General features: G+C 40.3%; 1 long non-coding RNA gene across 4 annotated transcripts in view; it reads left to right on the top strand.

Annotated features, from left to right (window-relative positions):
- The first annotated feature begins 3,365 nt into the window (after window positions 1–3,365).
- LOC110360420 (uncharacterized) overlaps window positions 3,366–18,180 on the top strand; it is a 49,921-nt gene continuing 35,106 nt past the window's right edge. The window contains exons 1-3 of one of the 4 annotated variants that reach the window (XR_010465858.1): window positions 3,366–3,656; window positions 4,664–4,884; window positions 5,692–5,906. This is a non-coding gene — a long non-coding RNA (uncharacterized LOC110360420). Of the gene's footprint in view, window positions 3,657–4,663; window positions 4,885–5,691; window positions 5,907–11,982; window positions 12,097–18,180 lie in introns of all 4 variants that reach the window. The other 3 variants (XR_010465859.1, XR_010465857.1, XR_010465860.1) reach the window with 3 other exon arrangements.

Raw genomic sequence — 18,180 nt, 5'->3', positions numbered from 1 at the left:
CAAGCTTCCGCTTTTTCAGAAGTTCAAAAGCAGCTTTGTGCTTTTAAATTATATTACATACCTTCCCAATGAGTCTTACTGTAGAACAGTGAAAAACTTATCTGTGGCTAAATTAGAATACAAAACATTATTTATAGTATCCTTTTTCCAGTTATTAAGCATTCCAAATAGCATTGGTGCACATGAGATTTCATCAGGAGGAAAAGTTTTGTCGAGGAAGGAGTAGCAAGATATTAATGAAAATTAGACAACTCATCCATGAAAAGATACTTGTAGTTTCTCTTCCTTTACTTATTTCCTCAAAGAATACCTAACTATTCGATGTTACAAGTAACACTTTAATGTGTCAAAACCTGACACTCCAGGTGAGCTCTGTGGATACCCAAATTCCTGCCCAGTGACAGTTCAGCTGAGGAGGGGACGCAGCCGCTACACAAGCGCACCCTCCAACTCACCTCCAAAAACAACGCCAATGTCGCTGCAGCAAGAGTTCATTAATCTAGGTTGCTTATCCAAGGATAAACACTAACTATCAGTAGCCTGGAACAGAACTAATGTGAAATCTGCATACCTTGGTTACCATTTTGTGAAAATATTCACTGCATTTCTCAAACTATTCTATTGCTTTATAAATCAAACCAGATTTATGAAAGGTTCTGCTAGAATACTGATGAACACAAAACGAACATTACTTTGTGGCTCATTTCTTGATACTAAAGTATTCCCCACAAAGCTTTGGTTTATTTTTAATGACCCCTGAAATAATGAGCTACTTTCCAGGTATCAATAAACAAATGTGGTTATGCCATTTTGAGTTACTGGTTTCTGCAGCACATCTCCAGGATCTTTTTCAATATAGACCTAATAGCTGCAGTTTCTTTCTTATTCCTTCAAACACATTGACGTTGTTTTTTGGAGCTAGAAATCAATCAACCGATCTTTGAGATGACAAAGAGTTTGCTCACACTATTTCTGCACTAGGGGAGGTAACCCATTAAACCCACGCTTTCCTATATGGGAGGTAGTGTTATAGTTTTTGTCTCCAGCAAACAACAATACAGCAGAAAGCCACATTTTTCCCCTTTTCCTTCCATGAGCAACAGCCTTCCCTTATTACTTTTACTCACTATGTTTTCCTATGAGCCACTTTTTTTTTTCTGACAACTATGTTCCCTCCCCTAACAAAAAGATGTGCCATCTATTGTTCACTCAAGCCGTTTTGTTTGTAGCAATGACAAAACACCTATTTTATGTCATGTTCTACTGCATAACAAATGAGAACACATTTGAGCTGTACATCTGTATTCTTAGAAGCCCCAAATTAGCATCATTTTTAATATAACAATAATCCTATTAGCATAATTTCCCTGCTGTTGAATGATAAAACACTCAAGTAAATTTAAATGGTTTAAATCATAGACGTTTATAGATCATTTAAACTATTAAAGAGATCAAACTAGCCCATGTTTGATCCAAAATTCCAACATATTAGAGTCACGAATACAGGCCCAAATAATCTGTAATTGTTTCCAATTTGTTCTCTTCTACTGCTTTGCAAGTTTTGTAATCTCCACATTATTCTACTTGCTTCAATAGTGAATATTATATACATGGCAACTGATAGTGAAGAACTACATAGACATTTTTGGTTTAGTAAAACCTGTTGTAGACATTCACAAAAAGCTTTGGCAATTATAGTCTGGTAACATGGTCTGAAGGTGTAATAACTGGTTTTGAAAAATGTTACACTGATGAAGAAGGTCAGCAAAACTGATACTTAAATAACTCAAATTCTTTTACTTAGATGTTTATATCCTATAAATGAAACATGCTAAGTGCATTTTAAAGTCCAGAGAGAGACTGACTTTAATTTAAGGCTGCCGGTAGCTGATCCATCATCTCCTTGCTGCATTCTTCAGCCTTCCCTATGGACCACAAAGATACATTCAGAAGCCTCCATTAACACAAGGGTTCTAACATTTTGCTCACTTATTCTACATAAGAGTTTGCACATAACCTGTCATGCTTTCTTCTCTGCAGTACTCAACATCTGGCATCTAAAACTGTCATGTTTTGTCCATGCAGAAACATGATACTCCTCTTGGAGCACAGAATTTTCTTGTCACAGCCTGTTTCATTACCAATTAGATATAAAAGCTCTGACCAGCTCATTAGAATCTGAGCACTGTCTGCCCTGCTGAGACACTTTTATTATTATGAGGAGAGCAACACGATTAATCACTAAAGTAGAAGAGAAACAACTGCAACAGAAAAGGAAACTACAAAACCAAAGGACACAAGAGGCCCAACATTCAAGGACTGACAAAGTAATTGTGGATCCTGATGCAAACCTGCACCAAGACAATGCCACACTGGTAACGAAGTTTTATAATATGGGGCCATACATCTGCAGCCAGATTAATGAGGAGAGAAAGTCTACAAACGGGTAAACACAAATACTACCTATTTTTTGTGGAATTAGAGCATCTTAGAGTACCTGTTGTAAACCAGCAGTATTCCTACATTTTATTCTTTTGTTTTACTTATATCTCTCCACATAAGCCATACGCATATATACTGTCTTTCAGAATTCCCGCTTTCCATTCCGCATGTGTACCACAAGTGCTCAGCGCTGCGCTCCCCAGGAAACTCAGAGAGGCCTTTTGGCCCTTCCTGCCCCCATCCCCTTCACCTCCGTCCTTCCCCTTCCCTCTGCTCGGGGGAGAAACACGAGCTCCTCCGGAGAAGAGCCTCAGTGACTCCTTGTCCTCCTCTACACCAGGAGTTCCTAGAGGAGGAGGCAGCGGTGGGGCCACCCCGACCCGCAGGGCTGCTCCTGCTCCCTCACCTCGGTCACTGCGGTGAGCTATGTTCTCTTCTCAAATTTTTCACAGAATCCCAGGATGTGAGGGGTTGAAGGGACCTGGAAAGCTCATCCAGTGCAACCCCCCCATGGAGCAGGAACACCCAGATGAGGTTACACAGGAAGGTGTCCAGGCGGGTTGGAATGTCTGCACAGAAGGAGACTCCACAACCTCCCTGGGCAGCCTGGGCCAGGCTCTGCCACCCTCACCCCCAACAAGTTGCTTCTCATCTTCAAGTGGAACCTCCTGTGTTCCAGTTTGCACCCATTGCCCCTTGTCCTGTCACTGGTTGTCACCAAATGTCACCATTGGTTGTTTTACCCAAAACAGCGCTTAGGACGGGACCCCAGCCCCACAAAACAGTGACTACATGGCCGCTGACACACAGAGACACCCACAAGAAAGCGGGTGCTTTTTAACCGCTCCCTCAGCACAGCCCCCGGGCCGCCTGCCCCTCGGCCCCGGCGGGCGGCACCGGGCGGGCTCAGCGCGGCCCCTCCCCTGTCCTCGGGCGGGAGGAGCCGTGAAGGCGGCTCGTTACCTGCGGCGGCGCGGCGATCTTTCCCTTTCACCGTGACCGGCAAAGTGTTTGCCTGAGAGCTGCTGGGAGCACCGGCCCCGGCCCTGTGAGGCGGTTCCCTCGGGCTCACCGAGGCCGCGCTCCCGAGCATGGAGCCGCTGCTCTCGCGCCTTCCCGCCCACCTCAGGAGGGCCTTGGTGGCTGGTGAGGGACGGACACACCAGCTCCCGTTCGTCGCTCCTTTCTTGTAAACATCTGTCTTACCATTTCGGGTAAGAGAGATTTAGTGGGGCTTTTCTCCTCCCCGGTTCTGTTCTGTCTTCTGTTCTCTGACAGGAGGCAGGTTTGGAGTGTATTCTCCGTGGCATGGTGGTTGGTGTTTCACCTTGAGGAATTGCAGTGACTTTTGAAACAGCAGCCTTAAAGTAATATCTTACAGGGTCTGCATGTGTACAAGCGCTGTCCTGTTGCGCATGTGGTGTCACTCTGATTGCTGAACACAGAAATTACTAATTAAGTATGTAGGGGGCTGTTTGTGTTGTAATTGAATAGATTATATGTGCAAATGAGGTATTCGATTGCACATTGGGGCATTTGGGCATGGAAAAGTCAAAAGCTGAAAAGTGTTGTAGCAGAAAAATGGATTTGAGCCACCAAGATGCTGAAGGGAGTGGAGCATCTCCCGTGTGAGGAAAGGCTGAGGGAGCTGGGGCTCTGGAGCTGGACAAGAGGACACTGAGGGGGGACTCATTCCTGGGGATCAATATGGAAAGGGGAGTGTCAGGAGGATGGAGCCAGGCTCTTCTGGTGACAACCAGGGACAGGACAAGGGGCAATGGGTGCAAACTGGAACACAGGAGGTTCCACTGAAAGGTGAGAAGCAACTTGTTGGGGTGAGGGTGGCAGAGCCTGGCCCAGGCTGCCCAGGGAGGTTGTGGAGTCTCCTTCTGTGCAGACATTCCAACCCGCCTGGACACCTTCCTGTGTAACCTCATCTGGGTGTTCCTGCTCCATGGGGGGATTGCACTGCATGAGCTTTCCAGGGCCCTTCCAGCCCCTGACATTCTGGGATTCTGTGATTCCTGAACAGATGTGAACAGTTTTTAGCAGGGCTGCCTGAGCTGCTGACCCACAGCCGTGTCTGAGTGGGGCAGGGGCTGTGGTGGGGCTGTTGTTGACCCCTGCCCTCCCCATGGACTTGGGGCTCACAGCATGGTGGAGACACGGGCTGTCAGGAGCGGAGGACACAGCTTCGTTACTTGTCTCCCTTCTGTTGCAGTTTACTGTGCTAGGACCATCTGCAGCAAGTTATATTCCAGTTCAGGCCCTTCCAGCGGTTGCTCCAGCCCTGTCAGCTGTCCGTGACCAGCCCACATGCCAGTCCTGTGTGCACACTGGCTCATCAGCTGTCTAAGCCAACACCTTGTGCCTCCAAGCACCTTCACTTTTCCTCAGGCCAGGAGGAGCCCAGCGTCTGCTGGAGTTGCTGAGATTCCCTAGGTACCATTCTTGTGTTCTCATTACTAGATACACACATGATATTTTACTGTTCTGATGATAAACTGATTTTTTTAGATGTATAAATATGTAAATCTCTGTAGATGGTTTGTGTAAGGTGATGTATAGAAAGCTGTAGTATTTGATGGAAATAGTTTAGTTTCAATAAGATGAAAGCTATTCCAGCTAGTAGAAAGGAAGAGGGTTATTTGTTGGGTTTTTTTGCATTGCAATAACTGCTACCTCATTTAGTTTGGTCAGTGACTTTGTCAACAAAATATTCTCCTGAATAGTTAAAAATCCTGTCTTTTCTCCCTTTTTATAAGTTGAGAAAAGTTCTGTCTTGACAAAAACATAAATGTAACATGATACAAATACTTAAATTTACTTTGTATATTGGTTCAGATAAACCCCCTATGCTTTCCTTCAATTGGAAAAAGACAGAAACAATGCATTCGAATGCACTTTACAGTCCTATAGAATCTCTAAATAGGGAAAAACTCCTAACTTCTGTCCCCTAGAGGCTCTAGCAAAGTGGCTTCATTTTGAATATTCTTTCACTTCTCAGATTATTCCTTCCGAGATACTGCTTGCAAAAATACATCATGGGAGATCAGTGCTACATGTGCTTGGCATTATCAGTGTACTGATTCACCAGCAACATCTCATAATGACAGAATTGTCCACAATTATGCAAACACAGCTATATTGACTGCACTAGCAGTACTGGCTCGTGTAGGAGACACCTGCTCAGCGTGATGACTTCTGAAAGTACTGGTCTAATTACAGCCTTGACTCTTCATGTTGTAGATGCGGAATGGGGTCAGGTATTGCCTGTAATAATCTGAAGAGCTTTATGCAGTAAGAGTTTCTGGTCGGGGTGCACATGTACTGCCACAAAGAGGAGGGGAAGAAGGACGGCAGCTGCCTTTGAGAGCAGGAAGAAAAAGTCACAGAGTCTGCAACCACCTTCCTCCCAAACCAACAGGTTTTGCAAGAGGGCTGAACCTTAACTGAAAACCGCTGTGAGTAATAGTCATGAGATGGAAAGGAGCCAAAGTCTTGGAAAGATCAATGGTAGTTGTTTTTAAACAATTCAGATAACCCAAGCAGTGCAGTATTGAAGTTCTTTTCAAATGAGCGTGTGTGGAGAAGTCCTCCATATTACGTGATTGCTTTTTTAAGTGAGTGATTTCTTTTCGAGGTTGGTTGGTTGTTTCCCATTACAAGAAGTTAAGTAAGCTTTAGAAAATCCAGTATAGAATAGCCACTATGGAAAACTATACTTTCCTTAAATTGTATTTTATATGATTTTTATTTGTACAGTAAGGAAAAATACACAAAATAGTATCACTTTTGTTCTTACATCCTTCTAATAATAGTGTTTGGAGATCCCACTTACTATGAACATGAGGTAGAGTGGAAGTGGAAGTCTAGAATTTTTAACTATCGAATCTATGGACTCTCCCCAAAATACAGGGAGAAAGTCTAATTCCCTCACTTATTAACATTACTTCAGGTAGTCCCTTTAATTCAGTAGAAATAAATGTGGGCTATGGCAATGCTATAAGTAAGCAGGTACCTTGATTAATTTTTGATAAGCTACAAAACTTGAAAAAGAACATTCTTCAAAGTAAATAACTTTTCCTTCTTCAGTATTAGTAATTTATTTCTCTGTCCAGCATACTTTCAGGGAAAAAAAAAAACTGAGTATCTTCTCTCTTTTCCATTTGCAGGTTCTTTTCCTTGCAATTTGATTTATTCTTGCACAGTTGCTGTTCTGGACTCCTTATCTTTTGCACAGCCCTTTTTTTGTGTGTGTGAAATCTTGTATTTTGAAAAGGCATAAAGCTTTTTTTGACAATTCTTGGATGAATGCTTTTGTGCAGAGAGAATTGAATGGGTTCCAAAGAGCGGGTTGTGCATCTGGCTTTTGCTTGGGTGAGCAGTGGAGAATGCTCCTGGCTCTCAAGGCTGGAAAATGGAAGAGGGCTTGTTCCGAATTCGCTAAACTTGAAATCTCTAATTCATATGAGGAAACCCTCATTACATTTTCCCATGGGGATTCAAGTCATTTGGATTAAAAGTATTCCTGCTGTGCTTTAGATTGCAGTGGAGGAACTCTTCAATTTAGAAAGAGGTTTGAAATTCAAGACCTACCCCTCACAGCCTGTGATGCATGTCTTGACTTAAGATAATGAAGCCAACCTGTTCCAGACAAATTCCGTTTACATAATTAGCAATTCAAAGTTGGGCAAGTTATTTCAGGCTATGAAGTTCATACAATTCTCACATCAGGTATTTGTGAATAGTTAAAGCAAAAATAATTTTACATTATTTGACAGTGCTCACCGAACAGCCCAGGAAGAACTCATTTGTGTGAAGTTCTGAAGTGGTACTTTGAAGAGACTGACTGAAATGTTTAAGCTTTTTAAACTGTCAGATTTCATGATTGGTAGTCAGATGATAAACAAATGAGCAATACAGCAGTTGTTGTAACTGGAATAATTAAAGAAAAATTTGAGCATTCTCTAGAACACAGAAACAAGGAATGAGGTAAGTGTTGTGATGAATAGTGTCACCTGCCTGGGAGCTAACTGAAAGATGAGTTTCTTTCACTTCCTCCTAAACAGCTTATTTTTCCACTTGAGCAATCTTAATAGAGTAACTGGCTGTAGAAATTAGGCATGGAAATTCAGTATGACCTGAAAAGAAAGTAGTAACATTTTCTCCAGAATGTGGACTTTGTCTGAATAAATGAGTGACAGCACTTGTTGACACCCTAAAGAATTTTATTTGATAGGAATATTGAGTTCCCCTACGCTCTTTTGCCATCTTGTTAGTCAAAATTTTTCTATCTATTAAACAGAGCGGTTGACAATATAGGTTGTATAAATAGCACAAGTAATGCGTGACACAGATTAAAAAAAAAGTTCTAAGCAAGGCTGTAATTGCTGTGGAACTTTTATGGAGAACACAGGAAGTTATTAATTTTTTTTTAATTGCAGTAATCTTCTGTTAGATCCATTGTGTCCACTTGTGTCATTTGGGAGGGTGGGGGAGGGAATTTTTTTCTCCACAGCAGAATGCTTGTTCCATTTCTCTGAATTCCATTGTTGTTCTTATCTGTATTTCTGTGAAGAGCATTAGTTTTTACAACCATAAGCGGCACGTGCTTGACACAGAGACAGGAAGAAGAGATGCAGGTAGGAAATGAGCTTTAGACAGAATGAAATCACTGAACTGTAAGCAAAGGTATCAAGTTTGATGTGCAGCTTAAAGCTCTGCTCCTGTGCATATGTAGAGCTACTTTTGGCATTAAGTACCATTTGTTGCTTATCGCATTCCCAAGCTTGATGTATATTCTTGAAGCAGCTGTTTCTCTACCTAAATCTAACGTACCTGTTCAGTAAGCGGTGTAAAGCACACTGAAGTCAGGCCAGCAGCAGTAGTTTGTGCACAAACCCCAGAAGTGTTCTTATTCAGAGATAGCAGAGGCATCTTCTATTATTCCATCACAGCATTTGTGTAGGGCAGTAAATCAAACCTCCGCTGTCAGATGAATTGTTAATTTGATTTTTATGTTTGAGGATTCAGATTGCTCTGAGGAAATCCTAGTTTAAAAACAAACCCAAACCAACCAACCAACCAAAACAACAAAAAAACCACCCAAACAAGCAAAAATAAGGAAAGAAGCAAAGCAAGCACACTGCAGGTGTTTTTGTGGCTGGCATTTCTTCTGTCCCTTTGACCACTGGAGGTGGAGATACTGTTCTAAAATACTGCATACATTGTTAAGACACATCTTCAAGTAATGTTGCAGACAAAGAATTAAGTGGGAAAACATAAGAACTTCTAAAAAGCTTTTAGCTCCCTAGGTTGGATGGCTTCTGTTACTGGTGTGTTATTTCTATTGAAATGCCATGAAAAGGTTAACAAAACTATCATCATCTGGGGTGTAGTTCTCTTTTTGCTGATGTTTGAGTACTGTTTTCTATGAGTTAGCTGTATATGTCTCCTCTTATCTCCTTGCAGATGACGCATGGCAATTTTTAATTCTAAAATTTTACATCCCCTCAGGCTGCAAATAGCAGTTTGGCACCTGTGGCTTTTCCGGAACTAATTTTGGAGTTTTATTTTCTGATGCTTTAATTAATCTTGTGAGAGCTGTAAATGTCAGCACACATTTTTGCTGTTGGGAGGTGAGTCAGTGGAAGGAATACCTAACGGGTTGGCTTCCTCTTCCCTTCCCGTTTACAGGGTGTAAATATCTGGCCAAGTGCAGCTGCATGGAATGACTGTGGCGATCTCTGTGTTTCTGAGCCCCGTTTCCTTATCACGCTGGTTTGTTTGATACAAGTGATACATGTTTGTTCAAACTCTGTATCCTCCTCCCTTCAGCTATAACGCCTCCAGGCTGGACTTGCCCTTCTGATATTGATGTAACCTGTATTTTATCTGCTCCAGAAATACAAATAATGCTTCTGTCCTATCACATTTGGAACAGCTGCTAGCCGGAGTGCTGCATAAAAGGCAATTTCTAAACCTGTGTCTCCTCTGGCTATGCAATACCAGAATTACAAGAACTTAAGAAACAATGGCTAATAATGAGCTGCCTTTTTTAAATGAAAACTATGTGCAAGTCTCAGTGATACCACTTTCCATTCATTTTGTCAAAGGCCCCTTTTTATTCTAACTAAAGCTTTCAAAATCTACCTAGTGTGCCTTTGAACTCTTCTTCTTGTGCAGAATCCATGAAGCATTAAATTTTCTGTAAATTGGTATAGTGCAGTTGTTAATATATGAAGTATTGGTGATCAATAAGCCATTAAGCAGTTGACATTATGTATTGACCTTCCAAAACCAACCAAACAAAAAACTTGGAGGTATGAGCAAATTTACTTTCATCATGTTTTATTTGCATCATTTAAGCTTTTTACTAGGGAATACATCCATATTAAGAAAAAAAAATGTTTGTCTGTCTGGAAACATATTAATATTAAAGATGTTAACATATAGCTTTCCCTTCATGTGGGTTTTAAGACATGTATGCTATGTCTGGGAGCCTCTGTGCATTGAGTTCTCTCTAGAAGTTTTAAAATAAAATCCACAGCTTCTGTACAGTGGGCAGTATGGATGCAGAACATGTACATTGTCCTTTGTGCACATGTCTGCACAGGGAGGAAAAAAGTTGTCTTAATAGAAGGAGGTTACTTGATAATAAATATCCCGATTGAAGAACTTCACAAAGTGGAGGATCAGTGTGGTGTAGTGTAATGAAGATCAAATTAATATTGGAAAATTATTTTCTTTCAGCCTGAGGGATGTTACTGATACAGTTTTGGATTCCAGCCACGGTATTTCCATTCATCTAGTAGGTTATTGGGCTGCTCATTTTACCTTTCTAAGCTGCGCGTATTAGGGAGAAAATAAAGCAGCAGCTTTTAAAGGGATCTTTAAAAGATCTCATACTTAGTCACGCTTACAGGAGAAACGTATTATTTTTTTAGCAAGCCCCTCCAAGTTCTCTACATTCAGGCTTGATACATTCTAGAACACCTCCCAAAAAAGAGGAGATGCAACTCAAAGCCCATTTTGGTCAGGAAAAACCCTCCCATTGACTCCAAAGTTTACTGACAGACCCATAATGTACATAACATTAGTCAGACTTCATGCTAAAGTCATTAGCGGATTATCTGAAGTGATATATAGGTAAGTTATCCTAATGGGTATAGTATAAGTTTTAACTGTATAATAAAATCCAATACTGTTATTGCAGGTTTGCTTGTTTGCCACACAAGCTAAGGACTCTATTACTTTGAAGTAATAATATTAAGAATACAAAAATAAAATTGTGAAACAAATGTCTGAGAAAATTACCATGTTTTGGGAGGTACCCTTATGTTATTTAGGCATTCCTGCAGGATTATCTGCAGTGTTTTGACCTTTAGCTTTTCTGATCTGTCTCACGTACATAAGTTCTCCTCATAATAGTACCACGATGGTAAATTGTCCCTTAGCACCTCCCTGAGTTTTATTTGTTGAATGAGGACACTGTGTTGAGCTGAGACATTAAGATGAAGAGAGAGGGTCAGTACTATGTTGAGGAGTGGTAATTGTTTTGAGTGTTCCTCCTAAAAACATAATATTCAGTAGTTATGGTGTGCCATTTCTCAAAGTGACACCAAAGCAATAATCTGTAGACTTAAAAAAGTATTTTAACTCTCTTCCCAATGCCCAAGAAAAGTAGTGAAAGTATTTTATGTAAGAATGTATATATCATGTAAGATTGCTGTAATGAGTACAGTTGAAGAAGTTACCTAAAAATTCTGGTCTACAGTTGATGCTGTTGGAGCTCTTGAGCCTGCCAAACTGGGTCGTTCAGGGGAAGTATACGTTTAAGTTATTTGACAGCTCCCCTTTATTTTGGTGTGTAAATATAATAGCTTGATAAATACCAGAATGCAGAGGTGTCTGAAAAGGAATCGTAAACAGAATCCTATTTTATGTTTGAAGACATGACTTGTGGATCTAGAGCAGTACTGCACATTGTTTCTTTTGTGTCTGAATTGATCTGTAATTTATATGCAGTATTCTGTACCATAGTACATCAATAAAGCAGCTCTTAAAAGTTCCACCTAGCAAGGAATGGAATGAGCACAACGGGGTACTCGTTGTACTAAGAATCAGTGCACCGGTGAGAGGAAAAGACTCTGAACGCGGTAACATTTTTAGTATGTTATTACTAGGCTTGTGTCTTCCCAGCAAATACTAGAATCGTGTGATGATGTGGTGGGGTAAGATAACTATTAGGATTAATAAAACCTGATAATGTGACTGTACGTTAGTATTTTACCAGCTGAATGTATTGGTGTCAGTTCTGTTTGTCTCATATGCTTTGGATTAGGGAATATGTGTAAAACCCTAGTTGGACAGTATGAAATTTCCCATTCTTATGAAGCATGACTGGTGGGTTGCACCTGTCACTCGGGAGAAAGAGAACTTCAGGAAAGGTTCCTATTGCATAGGTTAGAGAGCGGCTAATGCTAGCCTTCACCAGCCAGTCCTGTCTTGCAACGTATTTCCGCTCTCTATCAACAGCATAGTTTCTGGGGAAGCAGAGCATATCTGGGTGAGATTTTACACACTGACTGGTGACGCTACTACTACACACTTCTCCTACAGAGGCATTTTGGATGCTGACAAAAATATACGGTAAGTATAAGAGAAACACGCTTTATTGCTTTCACAGACATTTGTGATAACACACAAAGTTTTCAAAATCACTCAGTGTGGGAGACCAGATATCTGTAGGGATCTGAATAACAGAAGTCTGCACGGCTGTTGGAAATGGTACTTCTACACATAATTCCTAGAGGACTTGTTTCCTCAAGGGTCTCTGCCTAGATAACTCTCACAGTTTTGAAAACAGTATCCTGTCATCCGAGCTATTCTGTGCCGTTTTTAAACGGAGGGCCAATTTGGGCTTGTTGGCTTGGGCTTTTTCCACTTTCTGTTGCTGTTTCCACACAAATAGTTCTGGTTGCTTGCTTTAGTCTATGCAATTTACTGAAGCTTTGTTGTGAAAACTGAAGAATTCAGAACGGTCGCAGGTAACAACTGCCTTGTGCCCAGAGGTGGCAGCGGTGTGCCCACAACAGCTCGTACCAGGCCAGGGTGCGGGAGCGCCTTCCTGTTCACGTACGTGGTGATCTGGCAATAGGATCCCAATTCATTGGATTTTATGGGCTAATATCAAAACATCTTTGCAAACAGTTTATTCAAGTCTTCTGCTGATATATTCTACCAAAACAATCAGTTTGGTTCATGCTTTTTAGGTGTTCAATGGCATTTTTGGAGAATATTACCATGCAAAAAAATATGTTAGCATCAAATATTTCAATAGCAATAGGGGCCCATAGGAATAAGATCAAAGATTACTTTTTGATGCAATGAGACTAGAAGTTAGAGTTTTATGGTTCATGACAAGAATAAGAAAGCATGACAGGCACTGAACACGAGAAGCTGATCTCTGTGTTCGGAGTGCAATTCTAAATGAAACATACTGAGGCATATCAGTGCAAAAGGATAGAGGGCTGGCAGGGCCATTAAACTTTTATCGTGTGTATGAAGCAGTATTCTATCATCTCACTTTGTTTCTGTGAGTCCTACATAATGTGCTTACATTGACACACTCAGAATGTCAACCATATTTTTCAATAATATGCATTTGGGTAATATGGATTTGGGCCAATGTTTCTGAGACTTGCAGAGAAAGGTGTTCACTTGCAATTGTTTTTTAATAGTCTATCTGCAAATAACTTTGCTTTTGAAATGTTACTTTTTGCTCCAGTTTCCTTTTTTTTATATTTAAAATTTTGGTGGTAGCCAGTTGTCATCACTTTATTTGTTTTCCACCATTTGTTTTCTGATTTACCCTGTTTTCCTCACTTTGGTGCTTTTTCCCCCTCCTACTTGGGTTGCCTTTAGCATTCCTCATCAGGAGCTAATTTAATTTGTTAAATTTGCCCACCAGAAGAAATGTAATGAATTTAGTTAAGAAATGTCTTGTTGAATCTTCTTATTTTTATAATTAGGTCCTATGGTGCTTTGTCTTCAGTACCAATGCTGGTTCGTGTCAGTTTGCTGACATGATCAGCCTCACCATCACCAAAAACAGTAGGTGACAGATCCAGGGCACTCTGGCAACATGCAGAGACCAAAATGTCTGTCAAAATGTTGCATGTAAGCTTTGTATCTTGAGTAAGGTTTTAGTTCCATGTGTGTGAGTTTCATTACTTTAATCAGAGCTACAAATGCAGATATACAAGTCTTGGGAGTAAATACTGTTTTGGTTTTTTTTGACTTTAATAAGCTTTTTTTATTCTGTTGAATATGACATTGATGATGTCTAAATGGTTGCAATAGAGTCAGAAGGGTGGAAATGAGTTCTCAACTGACCTTTACATCTGTGACTGATGCTGCTGGTGATGTGTGTTTGCATACGCTCAGTCCTGGATTATGCATGAACTAACACATGAACAACAATGTCTAGACTGGTACAGAATGGAGGCACCCCTATGCATGAGAATGACCGTGATGGTAAAGCAATCGCACTGTTTAGAGGATGCGGGTGTCCATTAAGTATTTTATTTGACAGGGCTTTTTTTGGGGCTTAACTATTAAAAAATAAGCTGATGTTAAAAAAGTGTTTCCTGCCACTGCAGCACTAGAAAAGTGCTTTTTCAGCTTCCACAGATGACAGCTCAGGTTCTGTCAAGTCGGGTTGGATTGTGTCAGTCCCACTCTGTTACGGAACAGGACATGAGCAATACAACCTGACAGTGCTGCAGATGGGAAATAAAACCTGAAGTTTCCTCAGGCCTGGAACGGAATGAATGCAAATTCTCCTGAAGCATTTTGCTACTGTTCTTGATGCAGAGAAGACTCTTAAACAGAAATAGCTCTGCTGGTGTCCTTGGAACTGCTTTTTTGCTATGTACATCAAGTACTACTCCATGCAAATAATTCTGTGCCAGTGGTGTAAACAAGAAAGTTTCTTTTTGCCTCTTATTTAAGCCTTTTAGGCAGTTATTTCAATAAACATATTTTGGTTAGGAATAGATTTTAAACAAAACTACTATGGTTGTGTTGATTGGAGGGACAGCTCAGTCATCACGTAGAGAGCATGAAAATATAACCCAAGGTGATCGAGAAATATTGGCTTAGTAAGTTACTGCCTGTTAGTTGAGTAACAGTGACAGACACGATCATAATACATTCCACTCACTAACTGAAGTGGGCTCAATTAAACCACTGTGTTTGGTTACCATGGTTTGGGGTAAGTTGTGTAAAGAAATCTATTCTGTACTACAATAGGATATGCGGCCATGAGAGTTTTTACACCACACTTACCACACCTGTTTCAGAGAATAGAGAGGGACCAAGGAGACTTTGTGCTTCAGCTGTGTTCATGTACTTAGAGCAACAAAAGTTTCCAGTGTAAGGTTGTAAATCCTCAAAGTACTACTTCATCCAGCTTCCCTCTGAGATGCTGCCACTTCAACATAGTATTCATAAAATACGTTAGAGAAAGGTGCCTGAAATGATAAGGCATTTGGGGGTTATCGCAGAATAATACATCCTCGCAAGTGGAACCGCTTTTCAGATGGTATACTTGCGGATGGTGCTGGATATAGCATGTCTACATGCAAGTCACTTCTAAAAATTTTCTCTCACAATTATGTTTTCCCTTCTTACCATTATCTGACCTTTTAACTCTTGTTAGTTTAGAATTACAAAAAACTATTTTTACTTAGCTTGTAGATAATTCTCCTAACCTGCTTTTATTTTCTTATGCTACAATTTCATTTTCATTCCAAAGTGGCCTTGCACTAACAAATGCAACCATAATAAAAAACGTAGCTGCTCATTTTACTCTTTGTCCTTTAATATCTTGGTTCTTTTCTGTTTCTGTATAGGTCCCATTAGCCATTCAGAGCCTACAGCATGTCAAATACCACATTTCCTAGTTGGTTTTGTTCAGTAAAGATGTTTTAAACATCGATGTTTTAATGTAACACAAACATTTTAAACCTTATTCTGTTATTCTGTTATTCTGTCCCTGTGTTCTCAGTTCTAAATCTATTGAGACACTTAGATTTTGTTTTGAGCTTGGTTTTGTTTCTTTTTTTTTTTTCAGAATCACCCCTGTAGATATTACATATACACTAGAAAAACGCAGTATTAAGGTCTAATGCAGGTTATACATTTTCAAGGCACTTATTTATGAACGGAGGTTGTCCCAAAGGCAGTATATAGTGCACTAAAACAATTTCTTGTCAGTCTGAGAAATTGTCCTTTGGTGCAGCTGGTTTTCTATTGATGCAGGGTCCTTTCATGGGGATTACCTGACTTGGTGTATCCTCTAGGGAGCATGGTAGAATTTTCCTGTGCTTCTGGATGACATTTGCAGGAGTTTGCCTCAGGAAGGAGGGTATGAACCTGTTATTCCAAGGCACCTGTTTTTCCTTGCCTCTGTCTCTTCTTTGAACATTCAGTCGATCCCTCTGGTTCTCCTTTATGTGGAATTCTTTCCTGGAGGTACACCACCAGTCTCCTTTCAAGGTTTATTCTAGACTTAGTGAGACAGACAACCGGCCCAGTTTGGGGAGTGAAGTGGCTCCGGTAACATCGTAATTAGTCCCAGAGAAAGGCAGAAGTGCAACTGCAAGGAGGAGTGTTCCAAGTCTCCACTGTGCTTGGAGCTCTGCATTAGCTGGAAGTCTTTGGCCCTACTGCAAATGTGGCACTTGCATTAGTCTCTAGAGCAAGTGGAAGCCTGTGGACGTGCCCACGCGGGGCAGTGGTGGCAGCTCCCTGTTCCTACCTTCTCCGTCTCCTTGAGTGTTAAATGTTTTGGCTTCTTGGGACTTGTGTCACAATAATATAACATCTTCTTGTAAAGCTGTCTTCTCGGTGCAAGCCAAGTCAGTCTGTTTGCAGCGTGTAACAAATTGACTTGGTAGCAGTGGACACTGCAAATTGCAGATGGCAAAACCGGGTTGCTTCTGAAAATGTGCTCTCTCTATGTTTAAAAATCATAACTCAACATTTGTGATTTAATGTGCAGCATAACAGGTGCTACGGTTTGGGCCACTTTCAGTCTCTGCCGTCATGCATGGGCAGATTTGGAGGCTGAGATATGGTTCACTGTTGCAGCATGTTAATTGTGTTGTTTTTTGTTTTAATCCACATTGCTATTCTTAAATCAAGCTGCAGGGTCCAGCTGTTCTTCCACTACATGCCTAACAAGTCTTTGAAATGGTTTGGTCTTTGAGAGATCAAACTCACATATTTATAGATCTGAATTATTCTGTGTGTTTGTTGTGGTTCTTCTGAACACTGATATTGTCTCTGTCAGTCTTCTGGAATTTTCTGTCCCCCTACCAAGCTACTCAAGATGTCTGTTTCAATGAGACTAGAAAGTTGACTCTAACGCAGATACAGAGCGTGCTGTGTGCACGCAGTGCATCACTTGGGCCATTTTTCTCCCCAGTTACTGTTTGTCCTTTGCTGTTGCATGGTTGCCTCCGCCTTCTCTCTTTTATTCCATTTGCGAGAATTAACCTGTTACTCTAGTCTGCAACCTTTTTATCAACTGTATATAACAAATAACCCAGAGAAAACAAAAGCTTAATAATGGAATGAGGTTTCCTATGTTTTTCTTCATAAAGCTAAAAATAACTTCACTGGACGAATGATAGTCCTTGTTTATGGGGTTTGGCTCTTAAGTTTGCTTGGTTCAGTCTGGCAGGATTTTCCTCACGTATTTCCTCATGACATGCATCTTTCCACTCACTTACTGTTACGCCCAGTTACTAGTGTAAAATACAAAATATGGAGGCATGGAAGTGATAATACCTATTTGATTATTACTTCTGTAATGGTGCAAAATCTGATGTGTTTTCAGCTTTCTTAATTTTGATTAACTCATTGGCCCACACAGAAGAATGGATAAATCAATAGGTAACCAAACAGCTACTTAAATCTTTCCATTGTTAACCGGCTCTGTATGAGGTCTTTGTCGTAGTGAAAATAAAAAAAACTTTAGTTCGTTTATACCCTTGATCTCTTTTTCACCAGATACCTTCCATATACAAAAACATTCAAAAGTACCCTTTTATTCCTTTTTTTTTAGAAAAATGCTTTTCAATTTGCTTCTGAAATATGCTCAGCTAGATATTCCCAATAGATTTTGCAAACACTTTTATTGGCTACCTGACTGTGCTTCCACTGAAAGCAACAAGTATAACTAATATTTTCATAGGAACACCAGTTCTCAGTGGAATTAATTGAGAATATGCGTGAAATTAACTTCCTTTTTTACATTAAAATAACTGTGTGGTAGAAATATCACAAAGCAAATTTGAGAAGGAGAAACAGAAAAATAAAATAAACGAAATATAAAATAAATGTTATCTCACAAAACTCCGTAGAACACAGATTAAGCGCTCTCTCAAAGATGCGTTAACGGCCTTAGCATCCCAATCCAATAAAAATTACTGTAACATAATAGAAAAAATAGAAATAAGATGGACATGACCCCAGATTAGTTTACTTTCATGGAACATTGTGTTGGCCTGAGAAATTAATTTCTCAGATTTAATGATTTTTGTGTTCTGGGGCATAGTGGATTTGGGGTTTTGCTTTTGTTCTTAAAGCGTAGAAGACCATTAAGGCTGTGATATGACTTTCTGTCATTGTCATGTTTTCTGTCCTGGAGTCTATAGACAGCTT

Source organism: Columba livia, chromosome 13 (genome assembly GCF_036013475.1).
Source record: "Columba livia isolate bColLiv1 breed racing homer chromosome 13, bColLiv1.pat.W.v2, whole genome shotgun sequence".
In the NCBI taxonomy this organism is placed as follows: domain Eukaryota; kingdom Metazoa; phylum Chordata; class Aves; order Columbiformes; family Columbidae; genus Columba; species Columba livia.
This window is presented reverse-complemented; position numbering and strand designations above follow the sequence as displayed.